At 42.9% G+C, this 26,239-nt stretch overlaps 1 protein-coding gene and 1 long non-coding RNA gene across 2 annotated transcripts in view; both read left to right on the top strand.

Annotated features, from left to right (window-relative positions):
• Positions 1-26,222, top strand: part of LOC309614584 — a 35,336-nt gene extending 9,114 nt beyond the window's left edge. Inside the window, exon 2 of the long non-coding RNA XR_014236300.1 lies at positions 171-26,222. This is a non-coding gene — a long non-coding RNA (uncharacterized lncRNA). The remainder of the gene's footprint in view (positions 1-170) is intronic.
• Positions 1-26,239, top strand: part of NTAQ1 (N-terminal glutamine amidase 1) — a 76,819-nt gene that overhangs the window by 29,298 nt on the left and 21,282 nt on the right. The gene's annotated exons all lie outside the window — the stretch shown is intronic.

Below are 26,239 nucleotides of genomic sequence, written 5' to 3'. Positions count from 1 at the left end.
TTTCACTGTGGGGGCCTCTCTTGTTGCGTGGCGCAGGCTCCAGATGCGCAGGCTCAGTAGTTGTGGCTCACGGGCCCAGCCGCTCCGCGGCATGTGGGATCTTCCCAGACCAGGGCTCGAACCCGTGTCCCCTGCATTGGCAGGCAGATTCTCAACCACTGCGCCACCAGGGAAGCCCTGTAGCTGTGCTTTTGTTAGTCACTTGCTGTGTGACCTTGAGGAAGTCACTTAACCTCTCTGGGCCTTCATTGCTTCACTTAAGAAAGAGTTATTTTGAGGCTCAGATGAGATTGTGTGTGTGTGTCTGAGAGAGGGAGAGGGAATTTTTCATAACTCTGAAGGTAACATGTTTTGAATAGCTAACACTTACTGTGTGCCTAGTAGGTGCTAGATAGGCCTTCTAAGTCCTGTATGTGTATTAACCCATTTAATCCTTAAAACAACAATGTAAGGTAGATAACTGTTACTCTCCCCATGTTGCAGATGGGGAAACCAAGGCACAGTGAGTTAAAGTAACTTACCCAAAGCCACATAGCTAGTGAGTGGCAGAGGCAAGATTTGAATCCAGATAATCCCACGTTAGGACCAGGCTGCCATCATCTTTACCCAGTTCCCAGTTCACCTCCACATTCTGTAAGCAAATTCCAGTCGCTAGAGAGGTGTTCTCTATCGTGGGGCAGGAATGGGGCATCCAGTTTCCCCGTGGCCTGGGCAAAGTGTCTTTCAAAGCTATCTACCTGAATTAACCAACTTTGTAGTTACTGCAAACAATGTTTATCAATTAATTTCAAACTTTTTGAGCTTAAGATTTGTTGGCGAGTTTGTTAAAAAAAAAAAGGCAGATGCTCAGAACCCTCCCTGAGGGATGCTGATTCAGTAAGCATACCAGTCAGGCTTCAGTTGCAGGTAACAGAAGTCACTCTTGCTGCTTGAAGCCAAAAAGGATTTGATTCAGAGTCACAGAGAAGGGAAACAAACATTTGGAGAGCAGGGTCATTGGGTGTAGCAGCCAGAGATGCTTCACTACTCTCCCTTGGTGCCTGGACCCATGAATTCTGGCAGCACCGTCATGGCTTACTGCATTCTTGAGGACAGGACCTCACTATCACCAGGTGGTGTCTCCCAGCTGGTACTGTGCCTCAGCCTTCAATAGGTCATTTATTCTACCATCCAGAAGATCACCTACTTCTGGGTTATGGGGAGCGTTGTAAAACCAGAGAATCCTGGAGGCACCACTTCATTGACTTACTTCTTTTGCTGTAAATGGATTCGTGATTAGAAGTAATGTTGGCTTTGAGTAAGTCACTAACTCACTGTACTTATTTACATGAATCTCCAATGCCACATTCCAGAGGCTGTGACATTCCATTTCATAGTTTCCTATAATCTGACAGTGGTTGTATTTCCAGATAAATACTTTAGTTAATAGTCATCCTGCTTGTTCCTGATGCTATTGAATGTCAAGAGAACTTATATATCACAGGGATTTTTATTTCAAAATTTGGAACCCAAGATATACTTCTTAAATATCTAAGGCATTAAGCATTTTTTTTTTAATTAAAAAAATTTTTTTAAATTTTTGGCTGTGTTGGGTCTTCGTTGCTGCCCGCGGGCTTTCTCTAGTTGCAGCGAGTGGGGGCTACTCTTCATTGAGGTGCGCAGGCTTCTCATTGCGATGGCTTCTCTTGTGGAGCACAGGCTCCAGGTGTGAGGGCTTCAGTAGTTGTGGCTCGCGGGCTCTAGAGTGCAGGCTCAGTAGTTCTGGCGCCCGGGCTGAGTTGCTCTGCGGCATGTGGGATCTTCCCAGACCAGGGCTCGAACCCATGTCCCCTGCATTGGCACGCGGATTCTTAACTACTGCGCCACCAGGGAAGCCCTGCATTAGGCATTTTTAAGTAAACAAAATTACAAAGAAGTGTTGCTGAACTTGATTACATAATTACCTCATTACGGGAAATAATTATTTTGGTCAGTTCTGAACAATATTAATCCTTACAGGAATTAAACCAGAATAAAGTATATACTTGGACTCTTTACTGAGTATTGAAGGAGAAGCCAGGACTTGTTTTATATGATTACCTCAGGGTGAAACAAAAAAGATATTTAGTGCATCCTTTAAAAAAAAAAATGTCACTTTAAAGTGACCCTTTCGCTTTCCCATCCTCTTAGCTCTGTCACTTAAATGATGTTGGCACTTATTAAACTTCTAGGCATCTTGGAAATTTTCAAAAATAAAAAAATCAATTTGTTTCAAACTCTGTGGAAGGCAATCCAGATAATTTATTTGTAAAAATGACCTATGCGCATACCTTTGGCTTAGTAATTCCCCTTCTAGGAATTTATCTTACAGATATACTGTACATATGTAAGATGATGGATAAACAAGGTTACTCAGTGTAACAACAAAACATTGGAAACCACCTACCAGCTCACCCACTGGGGACTGATGAAATGAATTATAATATAGCTATGGAAGAAAACATTATGAAGCTATGAAAACAAATGAGGAAGGTTATGTTTCTTAAGCTGAGTAGTGGTGTTTTTACTCTTTATCTTAAGCTTATGTTATATTCTTTTGCCTGTATTAGATATTTAGTAAAATTAAATTTAAAAAGCAAGTGAAAAAGTATGTACTAAAAGAGAAAAAATATGTATTTGTGCAGAATATCTGAAAGAATATCCAACATCCAAAACAAACTGGTAATGTTAGTGGCCTCTGGACAGGAGAACTGGGTGGCTGGTGTCAGAGGAGGGAGGGAAACTTCATCGTATATCCCTTTGTGTTTTTAAGAGTTGTGAGCCCCGTGAATATATTACTCATTAAAAATAAAAAATATATAAACCACACCTTCCCTCACTCACACATTTACCCACATGACTAGTTTTTTAATAAACAAACACAGCTTTTAACAGATAAAGCCTCAGATGCTCTCTGTAGTGAAAGCTGCATTGACCAGCAGCACAAAAAGCCGGGATGTGTGACACACACTTACAGAAATTGCCGGCAGTATTCACATGACGAGAGACTGAGGAACGAGGAAGAATTCCCCAAATTGTTTTTCTATTATACTGCTCTTAGCCTTTTGTCCAGCGGTTCTAACCTTTGATTTGACTGCTGTGAGTAAAGGTGAGACCTTTAAGTGACTGGCTGACAAGCTGTTTGTGCACTGGTGAGGGGTGTTTCGGTGCCTTATATGGCTTTGAGCTGCAGTTTGGGTGCAGGAAGGCTCAGGAAGCGTGAACTCATGCAGAGAGAAAACCTTCTTAGTAGATGTCTCTTGATTTCTCTTAAGAATCTTAAAATTACCCCTTGCGGGAACCCATAATGATAGCCAACATTTATTGGGCACTCATTTTGTAGCAGGCACTGGTCAAAGTTACTGATTGTGTATAAAATGATTAATCCTTGGACTTCTCTGGTGGCGCAGTGGTTAAGAATCTGCCTGCCAATGCAGGGGACACGGGTTTGAGCCCTGGTCGGGGAAGATCCCACATGCCGCGGAGCAACTAAGCCCGTGCGCCACAACTACTGAGCCTGCGTGCCTAGAGCCCGCGAGCCACAACTACTGAGCCCACGTGCCACAACTACTGAAGCCCACGTGCCTAGAGCCCGTGCTCCGCAACAAGAGAAGCCACTGCAATGAGAAGCCCACGCACCACAACAGTAGCCCCCGCTCACCACAACTAGAGAAAGCCCGCGTGCAGCAATGAAGACCCAACATAGCCAAAATTAAATAAATAAAGAAATTTATGTTAAAAAAAAAAGATTAATCCTTACAACAGCCTTATGAAGTAGGGATTATTATTATCTCTGTTTCTCAGATGAGGAAACAGGCGTGGACAATGTTTCCAAAGGAGCACAGTTACTACTCAGATGAACGTGATCTGAACCTGGGTCTGACTCCAGAATTACTACCCCCTAAGATGACAGTCCAGTCACATTGGAATAAATCCAAAGACGAAATTAGGGCATTGCTTCTCAAGCTGGTCTCTGGACTGAGATGCTGGGTGGATTATAGAAGTGAGAGCCTAGGGAAGTGATGGGGTGGCCTGTCTTTGGAATGTGGGGTGTCTTTACTGCATGAGAGCCTCGAACCTCAAGATGAGATTCAGGGCTTAATCTTGTAGGAAAAAAAGGGGCCACGGGGACAAGCTCTTAAACAGGGGAGAGATGTGGGGAAACTAGCATTTTGTAGGGTGTCCTTGAGCTGTGATTGTCAGGTGGGGGCTGGCAGAGGGGAGACCAGAGGGAAGAGGCCTCCGCATGCAAACAGATGGGGGTCAGGACTATGGAGACCATCATGGAAATGGGAGGAAGGATGGGTCTGGGAGATTTTGTTTTGAGGATTTGGTCGGGCTCACAGCAGTTGAAGGTTGATGAGGAAGCAAGGAGATAAGTGCATGCTTAAGATGCCCTATCATGCAGGGGTGCGTAGAGGAGATGCTTCATCGTACTTTTACATTCGGGTGCGTTTAATGCATCCGCCACATACTCTGCTCAGGGCTTCCCGAGTCTCACATTTGTCCGCCAAAACAGTTCTTCTGTAAGGTGTAGCAGATGCTGTCAATCCCTCCCTCCCCTATAGTGCCCATCTCCCCTTACTCTTCCTCACCCGAGTGAAGCCCTTGTGCGTCCGTGAAGGGCTTTCCCTGGTCCTAATGCACTTGGCCCTGGCTCAGGCAGGCTGGAAGCAGGCAGGACTTAACACGCCCGGAGCAGCCTTCAACTGCTGATGTGCTGGAGCTGGTGGATAAATGCTTCTGCTTTTTTTCTCCTCAAAGGGTAGAGCTCTGAGTGTGGTGCTGCACCCTCTCCCAGGGGTCCCCAGCAGGGTCGAGCCCCCGCTACCCACTCAACACCTGCTCAGCAACCTGCTTCCTTGCCTCTCCTGACTCACTTCCCCACTCCTTGCTGGTGCTTCCTGGGATCCCCCGTCTCAAGGTCTGCTTTGGGGGAACCCAGCCTAAGGCAGTTGACAGATGATACTAGCTACGCCCAGAGAGGTTATTTCACTTCTTCAAGCTTACAAATCCAGTCTGTAGGAAATCTAGGATTTTAATTCAGCTCTCCTAAACCCGGTGGGCTCCTGATGTTATTTTCTGCTAACCATGTTTTGTATCTGCTGTAACAACTCCCTGAGTCTTTTTACATGTCTGGCTTTCCTACTAGAGTCTGGCCAGTTAGACTCCAGTATAAACTAATAAAAGGCAGAAACTATGATCCCGATCATTTTGTAACCAAGATCAACAAGAACAGTGTCTTTCACAGATAGATGCCCAGTGAGGATTTGTTGAAAGGAAGAGATGGAGCAAGAGGAAGGAGGAGGCAAAGGCAGTTGGGTGCATGACACTGAAGCGAGGATGAGAGTCTCCAGGCGTCTTGGTCTGGGGCCTGAGGGTGACTTGCCTCGAAGGAGACCATGGTGAGAGGGTCAAAAGCAGAAGACCCAGAGGAGGCACAGCGGTGAGCAGAAAAATTGGTGGAGAACTAAAAAAATACTTTTTCTGGAAATCACTTACGAGGAAAGATAAACCTAACGAAATAGTCCTTTTCAGTGCATGTAAGGGGAGTTTCTTTTTTTTAATTTATTTTCTGTTTTTAATATGAGATGAGTAATCTTAGCTTTGTAGGAAAATCATAAGATGGGTTCTCACCCAAGAGTAAATTCTACAAATAAGATACTCCAGTGCAGTATTTTTCAAACTGTGCTTTACAAGGCAGTAGGACTTCTAAGGATCTCTCAAGAAGAGGTTAGTAGATCATAAAAATTGATTAATACTTACTGAACTTTAATTAGACCATGGGCCAAGCCCTAGGCTATGTCTTGGGCTGCATTATGGCATTTAATCCTCCCAGTTACCCTTTGGTAGGTACTGCTGTCATCCCTGCCTCACAGATGAGGAAGCTGATGCTCAAAGCGGTCACCCAGCTAGGAAGTGAACCAAGTGGGATTTAGCCCCCGGGTTATTTGACTCTGGAGCCCATGACCTTCACAGGCAAGGCTGCAGGTACCCTCCTCCCCACCCCTTGGCCAACCACACTCTCCCTCCACCAGAACTGAAGCTCAGATTTTGACACGTGGACAGCAAACTGGGGAATGGGAACTACACTGTTGGTTAGGGGTTTGGAGAGAGTGCATTAAAATGTGCCCCACTTTGATTGCCTTCTCTAGAAGTCTTGGAGTTTTGCCTTCCCGCTGTGCAGGGGAGTTTTAAAATGCATTTTGATGAATGCATTCTGCTCTCTTGGTACACAAGGGGGAGCGTTGAGCACAGGAATGGGAATAACACTGCTACAGGGAGTGAGTTCTTGCTCTTCACCGGAAAGAGCTTCTCTCTCTTTCTCTTTCTCAATAGGATTTCCTAAGAACAAAACCAGTTTTCTGCCTAATCACAATACTATTATTATCATGTCCAAGAAGTTAATATTGATGAAACCGTATTATCTAATACATTGTCTATATTCAGATTTCCCCGAATATCGCCAAGATGTCCTTTATTGCTTTTTCTTTTTCTTTTCTTTTGATCCAGAATCAATTTTGTATTCTCTTAATATTAGATCATGGTCATTTTTCTGAAATATTTTGGTACAAAATGTTCATAATTTTTACTGGCTATTTACTATCCCATGAAGCTGATTTGTCATGATTTATTAATAAATTTCTCTTTGGTTATTCCTGTTATAAGCATAACATGGTGTTAAGCGGGGCTTTTCCTTTCTCAATTTTGACTCAGGCACCAATTCAATAGATATCAGATTGCAAAGTGAGAGTGAGACTGATAATCAGATATGGCATTCACCACGTGTCCCAGGTCAGGTTCCCCGGAAAAGCCTCCTGATGGAGATTTTTGTACAGGAGGTTAATTGAAGAGTGTTTGGGGATCAACACCTATGGAGGAATAAAGGAAGTAGCGCTGGAAGAAGGAATAGTTGAACTTTGATGCAGTCACTACAAAGGCTTCAGCTGGCCCTCTGTTAGCTCTGGAGCTGAGATGGTCTTGCAGAATTGTTCCCTATTGGGGCAAGGAGATTGGGTCTTTTTACCTCTACACAGACCAGTCATTGGATGCAGATTGCCCCTGGGAAGTGGCCATGACCTTGGGTGAGATAGCTAGCTTAGACCAGTTTTCAAAGAGACTCAGGGTGGCAGTGAGGGCCTCAGTCCTGGGGGGAGATCTGGGCAGAGAACACAGCATCCACTGCACCAGGGGAATTCTCATGGACCTGTCGTCTAAGTCCTGGATCCCTGCAGCCAGACTGAATACACAAGTGGGCGTGTGGAAACGGGCGGAGGGTGGAGAGATGCTGTTGGAGAGAGCATTGCATGTTGGGACTCCTCCCTCCCTCCCCAGGAGAAAGGCCAGGGTGCTACCTCCTTATCTGAAGGTGTATGATGGGGGCTTCCTCAGGACCACATATTGAGCTTGAGATATTTTTTTCTACTGTTGGGGGCAAAGAGAAGTGGCTGAACTGGCCTGTGGCAGCAGGACACAGAGGGTGGTGTTTGGTTCTGCCCTCCCAGGGTTTGTTGGGGCAAAGGATGAGAGAGTGTTTCCTAGGACTCAAATGTGAGTCACTTGGGAGAGACAGTACTAGGCTAGAGCTATTTTAAAAAATATATTAAAAAAAAATCCTCTAAGACTCACAAGAAGTTGCAAAAATAAAACAGTTCCCGTGTGCCCTTCACCCAGCTTTCCCCAATGATAACATCTTATATAACCATAGTGCATTTTCAAAACTAGGGAATTGACATTGACATCGGTACAGTGTCTTGGTTTTAATCATTTTTTACATGCACGTGTGTATGTGTTACTATGAAATTTTATCACGTGTATAGATTTGTAGATTTATGTAACTACCACCACAGTCAGGATACATAGTTGCCCCATAACTAGGAAGAAACTCCCTCACACTCCATCTTTGCAGTCAGACCCTCCAGTGGACCCTATTCCCTGGCAATGACTAATCTCTTCTCTATCACTATAATTTTATCATTTCAAGAGTGTTACATAGCAGAATTATGCAGTGTGTAACCTTTTGAGATTGGCTTTTTTCACTCAGCAGAAATAACAGCCTTGAGTTCCAGCCATGTTGTTGCGCATATCAATAGTTCATTCTTTTTTATAGCTTAGTAGTATTTAATCGTATACCTATATATAGTTTATCCAGTCCCAGTGGGAGTCATTTTAAGTCCTGCCCAGCAGACTTTCTGGGAGGGTGAGAGGAAATCAAATGGTGAAGTCTGAATGGAGAGGATTGCCAGGGAGCCCGGGGCAGAGGGGGTAGTGGCAGCTGGGAGGGAATGCTTCTCCTTTGTCCTGAGAATTAAAACTGGAGAGGTCCCCAGAGATGGGGATCTCCAAAGATCCCATGGAAAGTGCACAAGCAAGAGGCAGTTTTTTATAGCTTCGAAGCCCAGAGAGCACGAAGTCGGCTTAACGACGGTGCCAGTCACAAGCCAATTAAAGTATTTCCAGACGTAACCATTTACCTCTACACCATTGGTACTTTGACATGGGATCCAAAACAGCAGCTAGTGAGTGGGGGAGGGAATGTGAAAGAGTAGTGGAAGAGAGAAGAAATTGCATATGAGACCCCCTTCCCCCCGACACCTGTCACTGAACTGCTGGCTCTAGCTGGGAAGGGGGAGGAAAGCGTTGGGATGACACTGAATTGTTGATTAATATAATGACCTGACACATTGAATTACTCTCTTAAGACCATGTTTGTGACTTGATGTGACATCAGACTGTCATTACTTGGAAGCGACCAGAGCAGGCAGGGTCCTGCAATAGTTGTCATATGGAGTCAAGGACAAGCTCCTTTTTTCCTCCTACTGGCACTCCCCCTCGAATAAATTTTTGGAGGGATGGTGGGAGAAAAACAAAGTATGTTTTGATTATGTCCACCAGCAGTTACATAAATAACTTGGAAATAAACATCTTTTATACATAAGCCTTTTTTTTCTTTTATAGTATACTTTCCTTCGAGCAAATTCCTGGAAATGGGGTTAATAGGTTAAAGGGCATGGATATTTTTATGATTCTCAAAACATATTGCCAAGTTACTTTTCTAAAGGTTTGTACCAATTTACATTCCCACCAGATAATGCGTGGAAGTTAATATCATAAGATTGTTAGTATAATGGAGTTTAAATGCTATTTCATGTTTGGAATAATTTTTAAAGTGCTTTCGTAATATGGCACTTTTTGCATTAGGTGTTTTATCAATCTCTTTAAACTTGACATTAATATCTTGAATACAGAATATTGTTAAGGGTCTGATTTAATAAGTTGATTACTGGCTATTCACATTCAGCTTCCAGGGGGTTCCCGGGCGTACTTAGAAGAAGACCAAAACCTGTAGGATTTGTGGACAAGAAAGAAAGGGAGAGGTGAAGTCCAGATGATCAGTGAATACAAGAGACAGGTTCAAGGGCTATGAGTGAGAGGTAAACAAATGAAGCAAGGGACCAGGAGCAAGGAGATGGCCATGAGGTCAAGAGATGATGTGGAAATGGACCTTGGGAGACAAAGATTCTAGCACAGGCCCCAAACAAGGAAATATGCCTTCTCCCCAACCCCCAAATATCAATGAATTCAAAATTTATTTTTTTAAAAAACCATAACATTTACTATCTTAACCATTTTAAGTATACAGTTCAATAGTGTTAAGTATATTCACACTGATGTGAAATAGATTTGTAGAGCCTTTTCATCTTGCAAAATGGACATTTTTACCCATTGAAGAACAACACCCTTTTCCTTTCTCTCCCCAGCCCCTGGTAGCCACCATTTATTTATTGTTTCTGTGAGTTTGACTACTTTAGATACCTGATATAAGTGGAATCATGCTGTATTTGTCTTCTTTTGTGACTAGCTTATTTCACTTAGCATAGTGCCCTTGAGGTTCATCCATGTTGTATAGCCTGCTATGTGTGTTTCTGTGTAGAATCTCATTTTCTGTTAGCAGCATCAACAAAAATGTGTGTGCTGGCCCTACCTCTGCTAGGAATTTGGAGAGGAAAAAGAGACTGTGAGATGCTGTCCATGCTCTGAAGGGCCCGTGTGAGCTTATTCTTACCGTGGCCCCAGATACCCTTCATGCCCACTGCTCTTTGCTAAGGGTTAATACCTGATGAGATGGACCCATTTTGTAGCTTGGAGAATGAAAGGGATGAGGGCTTAAGGCTGGGGCTTACGTCCAGATGTCTGAAGGAGTCTGTGTTCCATCTGAAGCTGCTCTCCGTAGGGCTATTTCTCAGGGTCTCCCCAGACATATCCCACTCTGGTTGAAACCAAAGGTTCATTTCAATAACCTAAGTGCTCCATTCAAGAAACACAGAAAATAGAGTAATGTCCCTTTTCTGTTCTACAGTTCAGTTTAGGATACCACCACATTGAATTAGTTGTTGTGTCTCTTTAGTCTCCTCTAGTCTGTGACAGTTTCTCAATCTTTGTTTGTTTTTCATGACCTTGACAGTTTTGAGGAGAATTGGGCATGTATTTTGTAGAGTGTTGGGCCCAGTCACTTTTTAAAAAAATTTTTGTTGGCATATAGTTGATTTACAATGTTATAATCATTTTTAATGCATTATTTTGTGGTCTTCCTAGAGCCCAGAGTTAAAGCACTTCTTGAGTTATTCATAAAGGTAGTTTTCTAGGTTGGATGGACCTGAGTGGACCCTTGTAACTCATACAATAATTTAAAAAATCCATTGCCCAGAAGGGAAAACTGCAGGTATGAGTCACCCTGACAGAGTCCAGCATTGGCCGGGTTTATATCTGTTTGGTTTTACATTATGGCCGATCTGTTAGTCAGGGTCTTGGAAGGAAAATCTAAGGTACACTCAGCCAGGATTTTGAAGACAATTTAATGAAGGGACTGTTAACCCAGGTGAGTCAGTGTCTTAGCTTGAGCTTCTATAAAAGTATCATAGATTAAGTGGCTGAAAGTACAGATGTTTATTTCTCACAGTTCTGGAGGCTGGGAAGTCTAAGACCAGAGCCTTGGTGAGGGCTCTTTTCCTGGCTTGCAGATGACTGCCCTCTTTCTCCTTGCATGGAGGCAGAGGAAAGCTCTGGTCTCTCTCTTTTTTTAAAAAATACTTATTTATTTATTTTGGTCGTTCCGGGTCTTAGTTGTGGCACATGGGATCTTCGTTGCGGCATGCGGTATCTTTTAGTTGCAGCATGCAGACTTCTTAGTTGTGGCATGCAGACTCTTAGTTGCAGCATGCATGTGGGATCTAATTCCCTGACCAGGGATCAAACCCGGACCCCCTGCATTGGGAGTGCGCAGTCTTACCCACTGGACCACCAGGGAAGTCCCTCTGGTTTTTCTTGCTCTGCTTAAAAGGGCACTTATCCCACTATGCGGACCCCACCCTCATGACCTAATCTACACCTAAGTACCTCCCAAATGTCCCACCTCCAAATACCATCACATTGTGGGTTAGAGCTTCAACATATGAAATTGGGGGGCGGGGACAGAAAGAAGCAGCCCGTAATAGGCAGGGATAAAAGGAACCAATAGGGGTGTTGAGGCTCTCAGGGGCTGGCAGCAGAGGGAAGCTGTTCCGCGCCAAGGCCTGAAGGAGCAGGGGAGGAAGTTGTATCATGGATCTCAGAGCTGCAGGTGGCAGTTGTGAGTTGGGCAGGGGGCCCAGCAGGAGCTGTAGTAGTAGAGAGATGAAGACATTGCCAGAACACTGAGGCAGGGAGAGAGCAGGAAATATCCAACCTTCCATATCCTTTCTTCCAGTTCCCAGTTGTTGTCACCCTTTGGCCAAACCCAACCAGAAGCTAAGGGCAAAGGAGCCTGGACACTGCAGTCCTTCAGAATCAGCCCCTCCAGGCCACACAGAAAGGTAGGGAATGGAGGAGAGTGTGTGTAAATGGTGAATAACCAGCACAGATACTTAAAAGTGTACCTATGTTGACTGTATCTGTTTATTTAGTAATGCAAACTTTCGGAGGGCAGAAACATGACCTTTTTGTAAACTTAGCCTTGTTAAAGCAATTGTATACATTTCCTAGGGCTGCATGCATAACAAAGTACCACAAACTCAGTGGCTTAAAATAACTGACACAAATTCTAACAATTCTGGAAGCTCGAAGTCTGAAATCAAGGTGTCATCAGGGCCATGCTCCCTCTGAAACCGGTAGGGGAAAATCCTTTCTTGGCTTTTCTAGCTTCTGGTGGTTACATTCCTTGGCGTGTAGATGCATCATTCTAGTCTCTGTCTCCAAAGTCACATTGTTGTCCTCTCCCTGTGTGTTTCTGCTTCCTCTTCTTCTAAGGAGACTAGCCATATTGGGTTAAGGGCCACCCTACTCCAGTATGACCTCATCTTTTTCTTTAAAATTTTTTTTTTATAGTTTATGATGAGCACATCTCATCATATGTATAGAGAATTCCTGTATATGCTTCACTAGCTTTCCCTAATGTTAACATCTTAATTAACCACAGTATGATGATCAAAACCAGGAAATTAAGATTGATATAATACTATTAAGTAAATTACAGATCTTACTTGAAATTGCTTGTTTTCCTGTTTAACTTTCCAATTTCCTATAGCAATCCAGTGAATTTATGAGATGAGACTAGCTTAGTCTTCTCTAATGTAGTTTTTTATTGTGTTTCATGATCTCGACACTTGAAAAGAACTCATCAGTTACTTTGTGGAATGTCCTTCAATTTGGGTTTGTCTGTGTTTTCTTTGATTAAACTGAGGTAATGCAGTTTCGGCAAGGATACCTCAGAAGTAATGTTACATCTTCCACCATGTACCATATCAGGAGGTACATGACACCAATATATTTTATAACTGGTGTTGCTAACCTTGACCTCTTGGTTAAAGTGATACTTGTCAGGTTTCTCCATTTTAAGTTACTGTTTTACCTTTTGTAGCTAACAAATATCTTGGGGAGATACTTTGAGACTATGAATATATTCTGTTTCTCGTACTTTTGCACACTAGTTTTAGCATCTGTGGAGGATTCTTGCCAGCAACAATTACTAACGTGGTATTTGCTTACTGGAGATTTTCTGTTTCCTTCATGACTATATTTATTAATTGGAATTCCTCTCTAGGGAAGAGTTGTTCCTTCTCCCCCACTTATTTATATTAGAATGAGCTTATACACATTTTATTTTATGGGTTATAATCTAATACTATCATTATTAATTTTGTTGCTCAAATTGTTCCAGTTTTGGCCACTAGGAGCATAATCAGCTTGGCTCCTGTATCCTTTCAACATACTCTATCATTTGTGTGTACCATCTTACGTTATGGCACTTCCTTCTTTTTCTAAGCTCATCTTGCATTTTCCTTGCCCCAACCCTGGAATCAACCTTTTTTCCGAAAAGTACTAGTTCCTTCTGTTGGAGAATGGATTTAGAAACCACGATCTTGGTGGTGGGTGTGCTCATTGCTACTGGGGTGTCATTGTTTCTAGGTCCTCTCAGTGGACAGAGCTAGGAAATATGTGTATGTATACTAACACACACACATCTACGTTTATTTCAGTATGAATCTGTATAAATATGAAAAGCCATAATGAATATTTTCATTCTAAAGTAAATGCATGAGTATCTGCAAGCTACGCTTCTATTCATCTCCCCCAAATAAGGAGAACATTACAATATTGCTTGTTTACTTGAAATAAAGTCAGTAGTACTTGTTTACTTTCAGTTTTATGTTATGATTCACATAGCTGAGGTTATTAGAGAAGAGACCTAACCTCATAGAATTCTGAAAACAGAAAAAAAAATCATAGAGGTATCCAGTTCGTGTTTCCTAAACTGGTGTTCCATGGGATACTGTTTTGGGAGGTGTTAATAGGCTCATCAGGATGCAAGGGCTCTGTGGTCCAGTGAATTTGGGAAACTTGTCACGGTAGATCCCCCCACACCTGTGTAGCACTGCTCAGGGATTATTAAAGGAGTTTTCTTAAAAATATGTTTTCCAGAAAAATTATATTTTATAAACAAAATATCAGACAAACTTTATAGAAGCAGAAGATATAAAAGAAGAAGAAAACGTCAAATTTATATGCAATATTGTATAAATTTATTTGGGACTAAATGTTGGTCTGCACAATAACATGAAATTTTTAAAGTAAGTGTGACCGCATTCCTTGTTAAGAGAAGCTGCTATAAGGTATGTCTTCAGATGGCTTTTAAAAATCTATGGGGAAAATTACATTTTCTTCAACAAGGGGCAGATATATTCTTTAGAAAAAAGGTGTTCTCCACTCCTGCTTGTTGAAATACAGCTCAACAGAACTTATGGAAAAACTAACAACAAAGACAAAATATCCTGTTTCAAAGTAGTCATTTTGCGGATGAAGGTAGAAACCTACAATCTTTCCCCTCAAGAGCATTTCATATTTAAACCTTCTATTTTTAACCTGATGGTGGGATTCATGGCTAATGCTTATGAGATCTGCGTCTAGACAGTTGAGAAAAACAGGAAATGAGTTACATTGTTGTAGCTTAAGATAATTTAACCTTTTGTATTCTAGCTCCAAGCTGTGCCTGCTTTAAAAAAAAAAAAGAACATTCCTTCTCTCCTGAGAATTTCAGGGCATTTAGGGAACTATAATAATCCAAGGCCTCTTCAGGGACCAGAGATAGCTATTTTGGTGGAAAAGGAAATGAGAACATGGGTTTACTGGGCTTGGCCTATGAAATGAACAGCCATTTGGAGGAACATGTTGCTGTCTTCTGAATTCTGAGTGTGTGCTCACAGCTGTCTCGGATGGTGTGCTTCTAAAGGGCAGGAACTCAGCCTGGCTAACCCAGTCTCCCTCCCTGTGTGCTGGTCGCATCGTGTGATGCTGTAGGACATACAGTGTTCCCCAGAAGAGCAAGTTAAGAAGAAGCAGCTGGCATCTGTAGAATGCTTTCTATGTGCCAGGCACTGAACTAAGCACATTCACATACGTGATCTCGTTTAATCCTCTCAACGACCCTAACAAGATGTGGCTATTACTATTAGCCCCATTTTACCCATGAAGAAATGGAAGCACAGAGAAGTTAAGGAACTTTGCAAGAGTAGCAAACCTGGCATTTGAACCCAAATCAATATGATTCTAGACCCTATGTTCTTAGTTGGTATGCTATACTGTAGTAGGGCTGTTTAGAAGATTAAATGAGATGATGTATATAACAAATTTATCATGGTTTCTGGCCCATAATAGGCATTGTAACTAATTCCTGCTATTATTTACATGTATAAGTAAAGTAATGCTATTCTTCATTACAAGTAGATGATGACAGGGGACTTCCCTGGTGGTCCAGTGGTTAAGACTCTGTGCTTCCAATGCAGGGGGCGCGTGTTCGATCCCTGGTCTGGGAACTAAGATCATGCATGCCCTGTGGCGCGGCCAGATAAACAAACAGCAGCGACAACGGCAAAACAAACAGGGTTCGCTGCACTGAGAGGCAGGAGCCAGAGCCTCGTGGCCATGAGCCCATTTGGCAGTTCGGAATTCTTTAATAGAAGAAATGTAAAATAACTCGATGATGGAGAAGATGAACGCTCTGTTTTGCGGCCATGAAGTCCACAGATGCGCGCTGGTTGATAGCAGAGGAGAGGCACCGAGTTACACTTGACCTTAAAGCAGCAGGATGGTCGGAACTAAGAGAGAGGCCATCTACAAAGAGTTCTTTTTCAAAAATTTTAATCAGGGAACACAGCACTTATCTCCTTATGCTGGTCATCGAGTCACACAGTGGGTCACACACATCACTGGTCCACCCCCTTCCTCCCATGTGAGGAAGCCAAGTCTGAGAAGGAGGAGTAACTATCCAAGGCGTTTGGCTTTATGTCCTGAGTTGCCCTACAAACAGAGAAGATGAATCATCACCTGGAGTGGTTCAATGTGTACAACAAGGTCCAGATAACTCTCAAATCACATGACTGTGGTGGACTGATGAAAAGAGATGTGAAACTGGCCAAGTTTTTATTGAAAAAGGCAGCTGCTTCTGTGTGATTTCTTCCAAAACACATGTAAAATCTTATATACACATCTAGCTCCAATGTATTTTGAAAGCAATTTACATGAACAAATTAAGTTGTAAATTTAGTTCACCTTTTGAACTATCTATCACATTTTGTAAAATCAGTGCTCAAATAAAAATTATTTAAACTTGAAAAACCCAACAAAAAACAAGTAGATGATGACACTCACCCTCACCCTTCTCCTTGTAAGATACACAGTGTGTAGTGCTTCTAAGTAGCTGTTGAATCGAGTGAATTGAATAGTGATGGTAAGGATTTTTATTTAATGTATTTATTACCTGCAGCATTATAGTGGGGCTGGGGATACAAGATGGCATCAGCTGGTCAGGTTAGAGAGTTCGTAAACAAGTAAAGGAAACTGGCTCACACAGCAATAAAGTCTACAATTTTGGCTTTATTAACCATTGCTTCTTAGAGTCTGAGAAATGGCCGTATACCACACGCAGCAAATATTACATTAAGGGTCTGCTTTGTCACACTCAAGATGTTAGGGATACAATATTAGGTAAGACATAATCCTTGTGCTCATGGATTTACAATCTAGTAGAGAATACATTAAAAAGACAAACAGGGACTTCCCCGGTGGTCCAGTGGTTAAGACTCCGCACTCCCAATGCAGGGGGGCCCGGGTTCGATCTCTGGTCAGGGAACTAGATCCCGCATGCCGCAACTAAAGAGCCTGCATGCCAGAACGAAGATCCCACACGTGGCAATGGAGATCCTGCATGCTGCAACTAAGACCCGACCCAGCCAGATAAATAAATAAATATTTAAAAAAAGACAAGCAAGTGAAATCATTACAAATTGTAATAGGCACCACCAAGGAAATAATCGAAGGGTTGAAATATAGAATAATGGAGTTGGGATGGGGGAGGAAGGTCAGACCCTACTTTGCATGGGGAACTAAAGGAAGGCTTCCTTGAGTACGTGACATGTAAGCCCTGATGATAAGAAAGAGCCTAGGAAGAAGAAACAGTACAAAGGCTTTGAGGTGGGGAAATAACTTGACAAGTTCAAGGGCTTGATAGACAGTGAGTGTGGCTGGAGTATAACAAGGAGAGTGGGGTGAGATGAGTCTAGAAAGATAGGCGGGACAGATCATGGAGGGCCTTACCAGCCCTTGGTAAGAAATTAGGTTTTATTCTAAGTGTAACGGAAACCCACCAAAGGGTCCTAAATACACAAGTGACATGATCTGATTTGCTGCTGCGTGGAGAATGAGCTAGACAGGATGAGAGTGCCATTGGGACCAAGCATCCTTTCTAGGGTGGAGGATGGACACTCAAGAGGCAGAAAAGGAAGTGCGACGGTGGAAGCAGAGGTCAGAGAGATGTGGGGCTAAGAGCCTAGGAAAGCAGGCAGCCTCTGGAAGCTGGAAAAGGCAAAGGAGTGGATTCTCCCTTAGAGCCTCCAGGAGGAACCAGCGCTGCCAACCCATTCTAGACTTGTGGCCTGCAGAACACTGTGAAATAATGAATGTGTGCTGCTCTACGCCTCTAGGGTTGTGGTAGTTAATTACCACAGGGAGGTGTTGGCAGGAGTAAATAAGCTGCCTTCCACCCTGCCTCTGCCTCCAGATCTCTGTCTTCCTTCCATTGGCCGGATCTAACTAGAAGCCACAGGCAAGAGATCCACAGATGCCGTTCGCACGGGTCAGCCTTTCAGGTGACAAAGAGGGTGGAGAGGAGTGGAGAGTGGATCTGGAGCAGCAAATGGAAGATATCCAGCCCATTACAGGTTGTCAAGCTGAGTGGTTTGCTCCTAATCTGGAGCTTATAATAAAGTAGGACGTTTGGCATGCTGCCCTTGCTTATCTCAGCCCTCTCTTTTGTGAGTTCTCTCTGGCGTAGCCTTCAAAAACTTCTTTGGTTTTGCCTCATATCTTTATAGTGCAGATAAATGATGTCAATGCACCTGTTTCTAAGATCTGATTTGCCCCTCAGTGGGATGCAGCAAGTTTCCAAAGCAAATGATGTGAATTAAAAGTTAGTCCAGGGCTTCCCTGGTGGCGCAGTGGTTAAGAATCCGCCTGCCAATGCAGGGGACACAGGTTTGAGCCCTGGTCCGGGAAGATCCCACATGCTGCGGAGCAACTAAGCCCGTGTGCCACAACTACTGAGCCTGTGCTCTAGAGACCGTGAGCCACAACTACTGAGTCCACGTGCCACAACTACTGAAGCCTGCGCGCCTAGAGCCCGTGCTCCACAAGAGAAGCCACCGCAATGCGCACTGCAAGGAAGAGTAGCCCCCGCTCGCCACAACTAGAGAAAGCCCGCGTGCAGCAACGAAGACCCAACGTAGCCAAAAATAAAAAAATAAATGAATAATAAATAAATAAATAAATTTATTTTAAAAAAAAATAAGAGTGAAAGTCCCCTTTCACTGCTCTCTTCTGGGTCCATTGAAATCACGCTCACCCACCCCCGTTCCCCCCATCCGGAGGTAGCCATTGTTAATAGTCTGGGTGATGCATTACAAATTTTATTATGTATGTTTTCAAACCTACTGCAATGGGCTGGATTGTGTCCCCCCCCTGAAATTCACATGTTGCAGCCCTAACCCCCAACATGACTGTATTCGGAGATAGGGTCTTTAGGAGGAAATTAAGATTAAATGAGGTCAAGTGTCTGTCATCCGAGGCCACAGTGAGAAGATGGGTGTCTGCAAGTCTGGAAGAGAGCACTCACCAGAAACTGGACCCTACCAGACCTTGATCTCGGACCTTCCAGGCTCTGGAAATGTGAAAAAATTAATTTTTGTTGTTAAAGGCCCCAGACTGTGTTATTTTGTTATGGCAGCCTGAGACTAAGACACCTACCTAAAATCAGAAGAAGTGGCAAAAAGAATCTTCATTTACCTATTATTCAGATTCGACAATTATCTATTGAATGATTATAAACAGGGAAGTGCTATGATTAGATAATGTGTTCTAGAAAGATCTCTTGGGCAGCAAGGTAGATATGTTGGAGGGGTTCAGGCTGGAGATGGGGAGACAAGTTAAGCACCTCTTGTAAATTTCCAGGCAAGCGATGCTGAGGGCCCTAGTCGGGGGGAAGGCAGTGGAGAAGGAGAGGAGGGGCTGACCAGGGAGAGATTTAAAAGTAGACTTGATGGGCTACATGTTTTTCAATCATGAGTCTGTGTTCCATTATATCTAAGATGCCGTGGATTGTAAGATGCAGCCTGAATTCAAAGATATGAAAAATGAAAAGAATGTTAATCTTAGGATTGATGAAATGCAGTAGAATTAATTGAAAGCTGGGATCGCCAACCCCCCATGGGAACAGTGAACACGAGCTCACAATTTAGTGCGTAAAAGAGAAACAAGATTTCGATATCTGGAATCCTGATGCATAGTGTGGGTTAATGAACTTTTTTTTTTTTTAATACTTCTCAAGTTGAACTCTTTTCTTGCTGTTCTTGATTAAAGAACATGTTTGAAGGGTGGGTTTTGTGGCTAGGAACTTTTATCGGAGCCTCTCAATTTTAACAAAATGCTACCCAGATGAGATGATATCATTTACAATGCTACAGCCATGCTCAGTTTTGGGACAGCCAAATTCTGTTTATTTAATAAAAAAGGATGTTTTGAATGGTGGTGCTATTTCATGGAGCTTTTCATGGAGCTTTCTTAGGCTTCCAGACAGAGTTTGGATCCCACAGGCAGATGGAGCTATAACCCATGTTGTCTCTCCCCAGTGAGAGGCCTGCAAGCCTGTAATTGCAGAGTACCGGCATCTCTTGTTTTGGAGCTGGGATGGTTATATAAACGTGGAGAGCAAGCCTAGCTTGTCCAGGCTGCATTTTGAGGACCTGAAATTCCCCTTTGGAGGGCTTGGCATCCAAATCACAACAGGCACCTGGCCGAGGGGCAGCATGCAGCTTTCTGCAGCAGAGCCAGAGGCAGTGTTGACAGATCAGCATGCCAGGAGGGGCCCCAGCCATATCGACCAGCGAACTCATGTCTGCATGCACAGGACCCCATGATAATTTTTGCCTTTTCAAATTTAAAATTGGATTAAAAATTTGTGCGAATGTTTTTAAAGAGTCCAGAGCCAGACTTTTTTCGTTGCAAGTTATTTTAGGACTACATTTTATCGGTTGCTGTTTTGGAAAAAGTACTTTCGCCTTTGCATTCTTGGAAGTGCCCAGCAAAATCGGGCAGTCTTAACTCCTATGTTACACAGTGAGTGCGGGTTCTGGATTTAGACAGCCTAAGTTTGAATTGCAGTTCCACTGTGTGTCCTTGGGCAAGCTGCTCATCCTCCTTTGCCTCAGTTCTCTCTGTAAAATGGGAATAATAAGTAGTACCTGTTTCACAGAATTGTTGAGATTAAGCAACCATTTGGCACGCTTAGAACAGTGCCTTGCTATTCAGTATAAAAGTAACAATAATAACTACAATATTGACTACTAACAAGTGTTCAACTTACTCTGTGCCAGGCACTTTTCTGCATAAAATAGCTCATTTAATCCAACCAACCATCCTATGAGGTAGGCGCTGTCACTGTTCCTGTTTTATAGATGAGGAAATTGAAACACGGAAAAAGCCTATTCAATATAAATATTCTTGTGTCTTTGCTGAACCTCATGTATACCTGGCTGTATAATATTAAAATTACTGGTTTGTATGCCGGCTCTCCCCTGTAAGTATGTGGGCTCCTCAAATACAATGACTCTAGCTGTCTTTTTTGCCTCAATAGACCTAGTACCAGGCATACAGTAGGCGATGATATTGAATACATTGGAAGTAGCTTAATGAGAAGTGTCACTTTGGGGCATCAACATGAAAATACATATTTTTTCAGTATTGGCTCCCAACTGTTTTATATGGCTCTTTCTGAGGCTTCATGGGAACAGCTTCCTTGATGACCTTCAGGCCAAATTCTGCAGCTTTTCAGTTCCTGCTGGTTATTAGCAGTTTCAGTCCGGTCCTGAGCCTCAGCCTGGTTTATTTGATAACGTCTCTCTCAGACTCCCTGCGTAGCTCCCCTCCCCTCCCCGCCAGTGCAGGGGAGGCTGTGGGCACAGCGGCTGCTTGTTTCCCCGTGGCTGTTTCTCCTCCTGGAGCTTAGGTGGGGGGGGTAGGAGGGTGGCATTGGGGAGTAGGCAGAGATTTCGCCTTACTTAGCAGTCCAGGACGAGGTTTCCGTCCTCTCTACACGGGTTGTTGCTGTATCTCCAGCTGATTTGCAGCTGGTCCTCTCTGGGGCAGGTGCCCGAAGCTGGGGCTCCCGTGGCTTGTGAGAGCCAGTCCTTTGGAATTCCATTTGGGAGTCTGTCGCCCCCCACTTCCCGGCGTGGAGAGCTGCCTCCTGTGCAACCTCTTCCCCTGACCCCGCTTCAGTCCCCGCCCCCTCAGTGGCTGCTGCAGGCACTGACGTGGGAGACACCCTCTTAACGAGTTGCAGAGGAGATGACTCAAGCCCAGCTACCTTCTTAGTGTCCACTCCACCCAGGGGAAACTTGCACACCCTTGTATGCTGCTGGGGACATGGCAAGGTGCCTCGCTGCCCTTTCATCTCCCAGGCCAGTGTCCTCTCCAAGTCTCTCTTCCGCTGTCCAGGTAACAGTTACAAGCCTGTTGCCCAAGCAGCCATCTGTAGGGGAATGAAATGCCAGTCTTGCAGATCACTGGAACTCCTGGGCTTTATGAATGATTCTCCTGGAGTCCCTGCTGTGATGTAGGCGAGGGGATAGGCTCTTTCCATGAGCACTGTCCTCCCTTCTCTTCACTCCTCCTATTACACTGATTCAGAGGATGGAGGGAGTCGAGTTGATTTTGGCCTCTCCATAAGCCCTTCAGGTTGGTGGCTGGCTCCAGCTCTTGAACTTAGGATGTCAGGATACTCGGCACCATTTGTCCTCTGCACTGGGTTTTATCCCAAGTTCTGGGACTTCATTGCAGGATTGTTCACAATAGCCAAGACACGGAAGCAGACTAAGTGTCCATCAACATACGAATGGATAAAGAATATGTGATATATAAATATATACATATATAATATATATATTACATATGAAATATATATTTTAATATAATATATTTAAAAATATGTAATGGAATGTTATTCAGCCACGAAAAAGAAGGAAATCTTGCCATTGGTGACAACATGGATGGACCTTGAGGGCATTATGCTAAGTAAAATAAGTAGACAGAGAAAGACAAATGCTATATGATCTCACTTATGTGGAATCTAAAAAAGCCAAACTCATAGAAACAGACAGGGGCTGGGAGGTGGAGGAAATGGGGAGCTGTTGGTCAAAGGGTACAAACTTTCAGTTATAAGATGAATAAGTTCTGGGGCTCTAATGTACAGCCTGGTGACTCTAGTTAACAATGTATTATATACTTGAAAGTTGCTCAGAGAGTAGATCTTAAATGTTTTCACCACAGACACCAAAAAATGGTAATTAAGTGAGATGATCAACTTAATTGTGGTATCATTTAGCAATATATGTGTGTATCAATTCATCATGTTGTTTTACCTTAACCTTACATGATGTTATATGTTAATTATATCTCAAAAAAGCTGGGAAAAAACCAAAACAAAAGTAGGGACATTTCCAACTTAAAAAAAATCTTCCAGGGATAATATAGGAGACACAACACTTTATGTCATAAGTGATTCTGTGAAATAGACCACAAAGTCTAATGTGTTTCTTTAATGTATGTCCCTTCACCCCTGTACCTATGACTCTGTGAACTGTGTTCAGAAATTTAAAAAGAGTGACTAGAGTTTCTTCCTCAATTATATGCCCAGGCAACTGCTCTTTGAGTTAAGGAATGTGGCCCCTGTGAGAAGTACTTGAAAAAAACAATTGTCCCCTGAACTAGGAAGTGAGGTAACCTGTGATAGTTAAACTAGTTAAAATTAACACATAATGGGAAAAAAAAAACCCACAACAAAGTTCTGGGACAAGAGATACTCAACATCCTGTTACTATAATTAGCAAATTACAGAGTAGGGTCCTGTTTTCAGCAGATAATTAGCATTTCTAACCCTTAGTTGTCTCATCTGTAAAGCCTTAGGAAGGTGGTAGAAGCGGGACCAGATCACATCTTGAGATCTCTGTTAGGTTTAATGTCCTTAAATCTATGAAGTTCATGCTTTTAGGGTTGCCTGAATTCAGGGTTTCTCCCGTCTCTGTTTTTTTCAAGTTAAAATTATATTAATTAGGCACAAAAAATAATGAAATATTGCCATTTGCAGCAACATGGATGGACCTAGAGATTATCACACTAAGTGAAGTAAGTCAGAAAGAGAAAGGCAAATATCATATAATATCACTTTTGATAATACAACTGAACTTATTTACAAAACAGAAACAGACTCACAGACATAGAAAATGAGCTTATGGTTACCAAAGAAGCAGCAATGGGGGAGGATGAATTAGGAGTATGGGATTAACAGATGCACACCACTGTACATAAAATAGATAAACCACAAGGATTTACTGCACAGCACAGGGAACTATATATTCAATATCTTGTCATAACCTATAATAGAAAAGAACCTGAAAAAGAATATATATATATATTTATATGCATAACTGAATCACTTTGCTGTATACCTGAAACTAACACAATATTGTAAATCAATTATAGTTCAAAAAAAATTGCATTCATGTCAAAGCACTTCAGAGTTGTGAAATGCCCGACCTAGAAAGAGGGGCGCATCCTAACTGGGAGAGGGGAAGAGGGGGCTGTGTTCGTACATAGGAGGGAAACGGATGCAGGGCTGTGCTCTGTACGTGATCTCTTCCCGTCTACTAGGGCCAGGGTTATGAACACAAGCCAAGCAGTCTTTCAGCTATTTGCTGGCAAGTCTTCCTCTAAAAGAAAGACCATTTGGATGGCAAGGCTAATGAGGGTTTAGCCTGGAGACCCCGGGGCACCTGGTGCAGGAAATATGTATTTCACAAAGACTCTTCACAAGATATCGTACTAGATGCTGTGTGGGAAGGACAGCTGTAGAGTCATAAAAGGACACCAGGTTTAGGATCAGATCTGAGCTTAAAACCTACCTCTGTGGTTTAGTAACTGTGTGTCGAGAGTGGGTGATAGTAAATGTTTAAAAATCAGCTCTCTCTCAAAAAAAAAAAAAAAAAAGCTCTGATTTGTAGCTCTTGCTGATTTCTGAGGTATAAATATCCCCACTATGGCTGATTTTAATTTACCAACATGCCACTGAGTGTGAGGTTGGAAAAAGATGAATCCATTCAGCTCAGCTCTCATGAGCCAGCTCCAGCCTGCCGCACTGTGTGATATTGAACACATCATATAATTTCTCTGAGCATCCCCAGTTTCCACATTTGTCAAGTGAGGATGATACTTGTATCTACCTTACAGGGTTGCTATGGCAGTTAAAAATGTATTTGAAAGCATTTGGGAAAGAGTAGGATTCAATTTATTATTGATGTTGCAGCTGGGCTTCCTTTATTTCTTATTACCTTGGAGTTTATAAAATTTAAAGGACTTTCACCCAAGAAAAATTCTGATAAAGAGTGTATATGTGCCTGTTGTGGGAGTTGGGAGGGGATGGAGAGAGTGTTGAAGGAAAAATAACAAGAAATAAAAAGACAAAATAACATCGTTTCCTCTGAACTATTATATGATTTCCTAAAATCACGGAAGGCTATATGAGCTAAAAGGGACCTAGAGACTAGCTAATCCAACCCACCTGCCTGTTAAAGATGAGGAAACTGAGTTAAGAGAACAGAAGTGACTTCCCTGAGGTTCAGCCCTGCTGTGACAGCCCTGAGTAGAAGCTGAGTCTGCTGACCGGCTGTCCGGGGCTCATCTTGTGAGCCCACCTCTTTTCAGCCTGCGTTTGTTGGCTTGAGCAAAGAGTGATGGGAATCTAAGGCTTCCATTCACACTGGTCAGGAAAAGTGATTTGGCTCAGTCATCAGAATAGCTCTTTAAACCAGTGGTCTCCAAAGTGAGGTGCTGGAAGGAAAAAAAAAAAGAAAACTTCCATTGATTTCTCTGTTAAAGAGTAAGAAGTAAAGAAATTATCTGTGAGGCTTCTGGCAGGAAATAATCTCGTGTAATTCCATTGAAGGGACTACTCAGACAGGTGTGGGCAGGGTTAAGGGAACACAAAAGATGCTGAGGCCCCCAGAGATGAGCAACAAGGAAAATTACTTCTCCCAGGTTTGAGGAGGGGCCTCGTGATGGCTGGAGCCATAAGGAGGGTTTATGTGGAGGAGGGCTGCAGCTTCTGCCAGAGACCAGGGGCCAGTCAGGAGAGAGCAGGCAAGAAGGACCCTGAACTCTTTCTCTTTCTGCCCTGGTCTCTGCCAGCACCTCCCATTGGACAAACCCAACCAGATGCCAACTGGCAAAAGAGTCTGGGGGACGCAGCCCTTTGTGGTCAGTCTTCTAGGGTGCTGAGCTAGGCAGAGGAGCGGAGAATGGATCTTCGGGGACAAGAAGAGAACAACCAGCACAAAAGCTTTACAAATGTTTAATGTCTGGATTGACAGTGGTCCTTTCTGTCCATCCATCAGCGGTCAGTCAGTACCCAAGGCACCGTGGCCTCAGTGGGGAGCGGAGGCCAGTGATACCCAAAGTTGATCGTTTGTTTTCAGTGTACTGTGACATATTGTAACTTCTGTATGCCTGACTAAATGGATTTATGGATTACAGTATCTAGTTTTAAATAAACAAAATCTCACAAAATGGACAAATGGTTTAAGAAGTTTCCTAGTTTCTCGCAAAGAAACAGCAGAATGACGATACTACTATTGCAGATGCAAAGGAACAGACAAATGTGAGCACTAATATGGCTCTTCACTGGCTGCATTAGCTTAATGATAAGCTAATGAGATCTGACTAAAATTTGGCCAAAAAGTTCATAATGATCACAACTACTTGAAATATCGATTTACGTCCATTATTACTCATGATGACTGTCCTCCTATGTGTGCATTATGCTTTGAAATATTAATGATAGTAGTGCCTGCCAATACTTCATAGATAGATAAATAAATACACATATATTGGGTTCATGCTTAAAAAATGTTTATTGATGGGATGGTTGGAGACCACTGGTTTTAAACAATAAGCAAAGGCTAGAATTGTGGGGGTCATTGATTTAGTTATTATGTTTCTCTTTAGAGACAGTGAAGGCTACATGGCTTTTCTGCCTAGAGCACATAATGCAAAAAAAAAAAAAAAAGAAAGATAGTGGGCTTATGAA

The sequence above is a fragment of the Balaenoptera borealis genome, assembly GCF_965194805.1.
Source record: "Balaenoptera borealis genome assembly, chromosome: 17".
NCBI lineage: Eukaryota > Metazoa > Chordata > Mammalia > Artiodactyla > Balaenopteridae > Balaenoptera > Balaenoptera borealis.
Note: the sequence above shows the minus strand (reverse complement) of the source record. Positions and strands in the feature narration are given on the sequence as shown.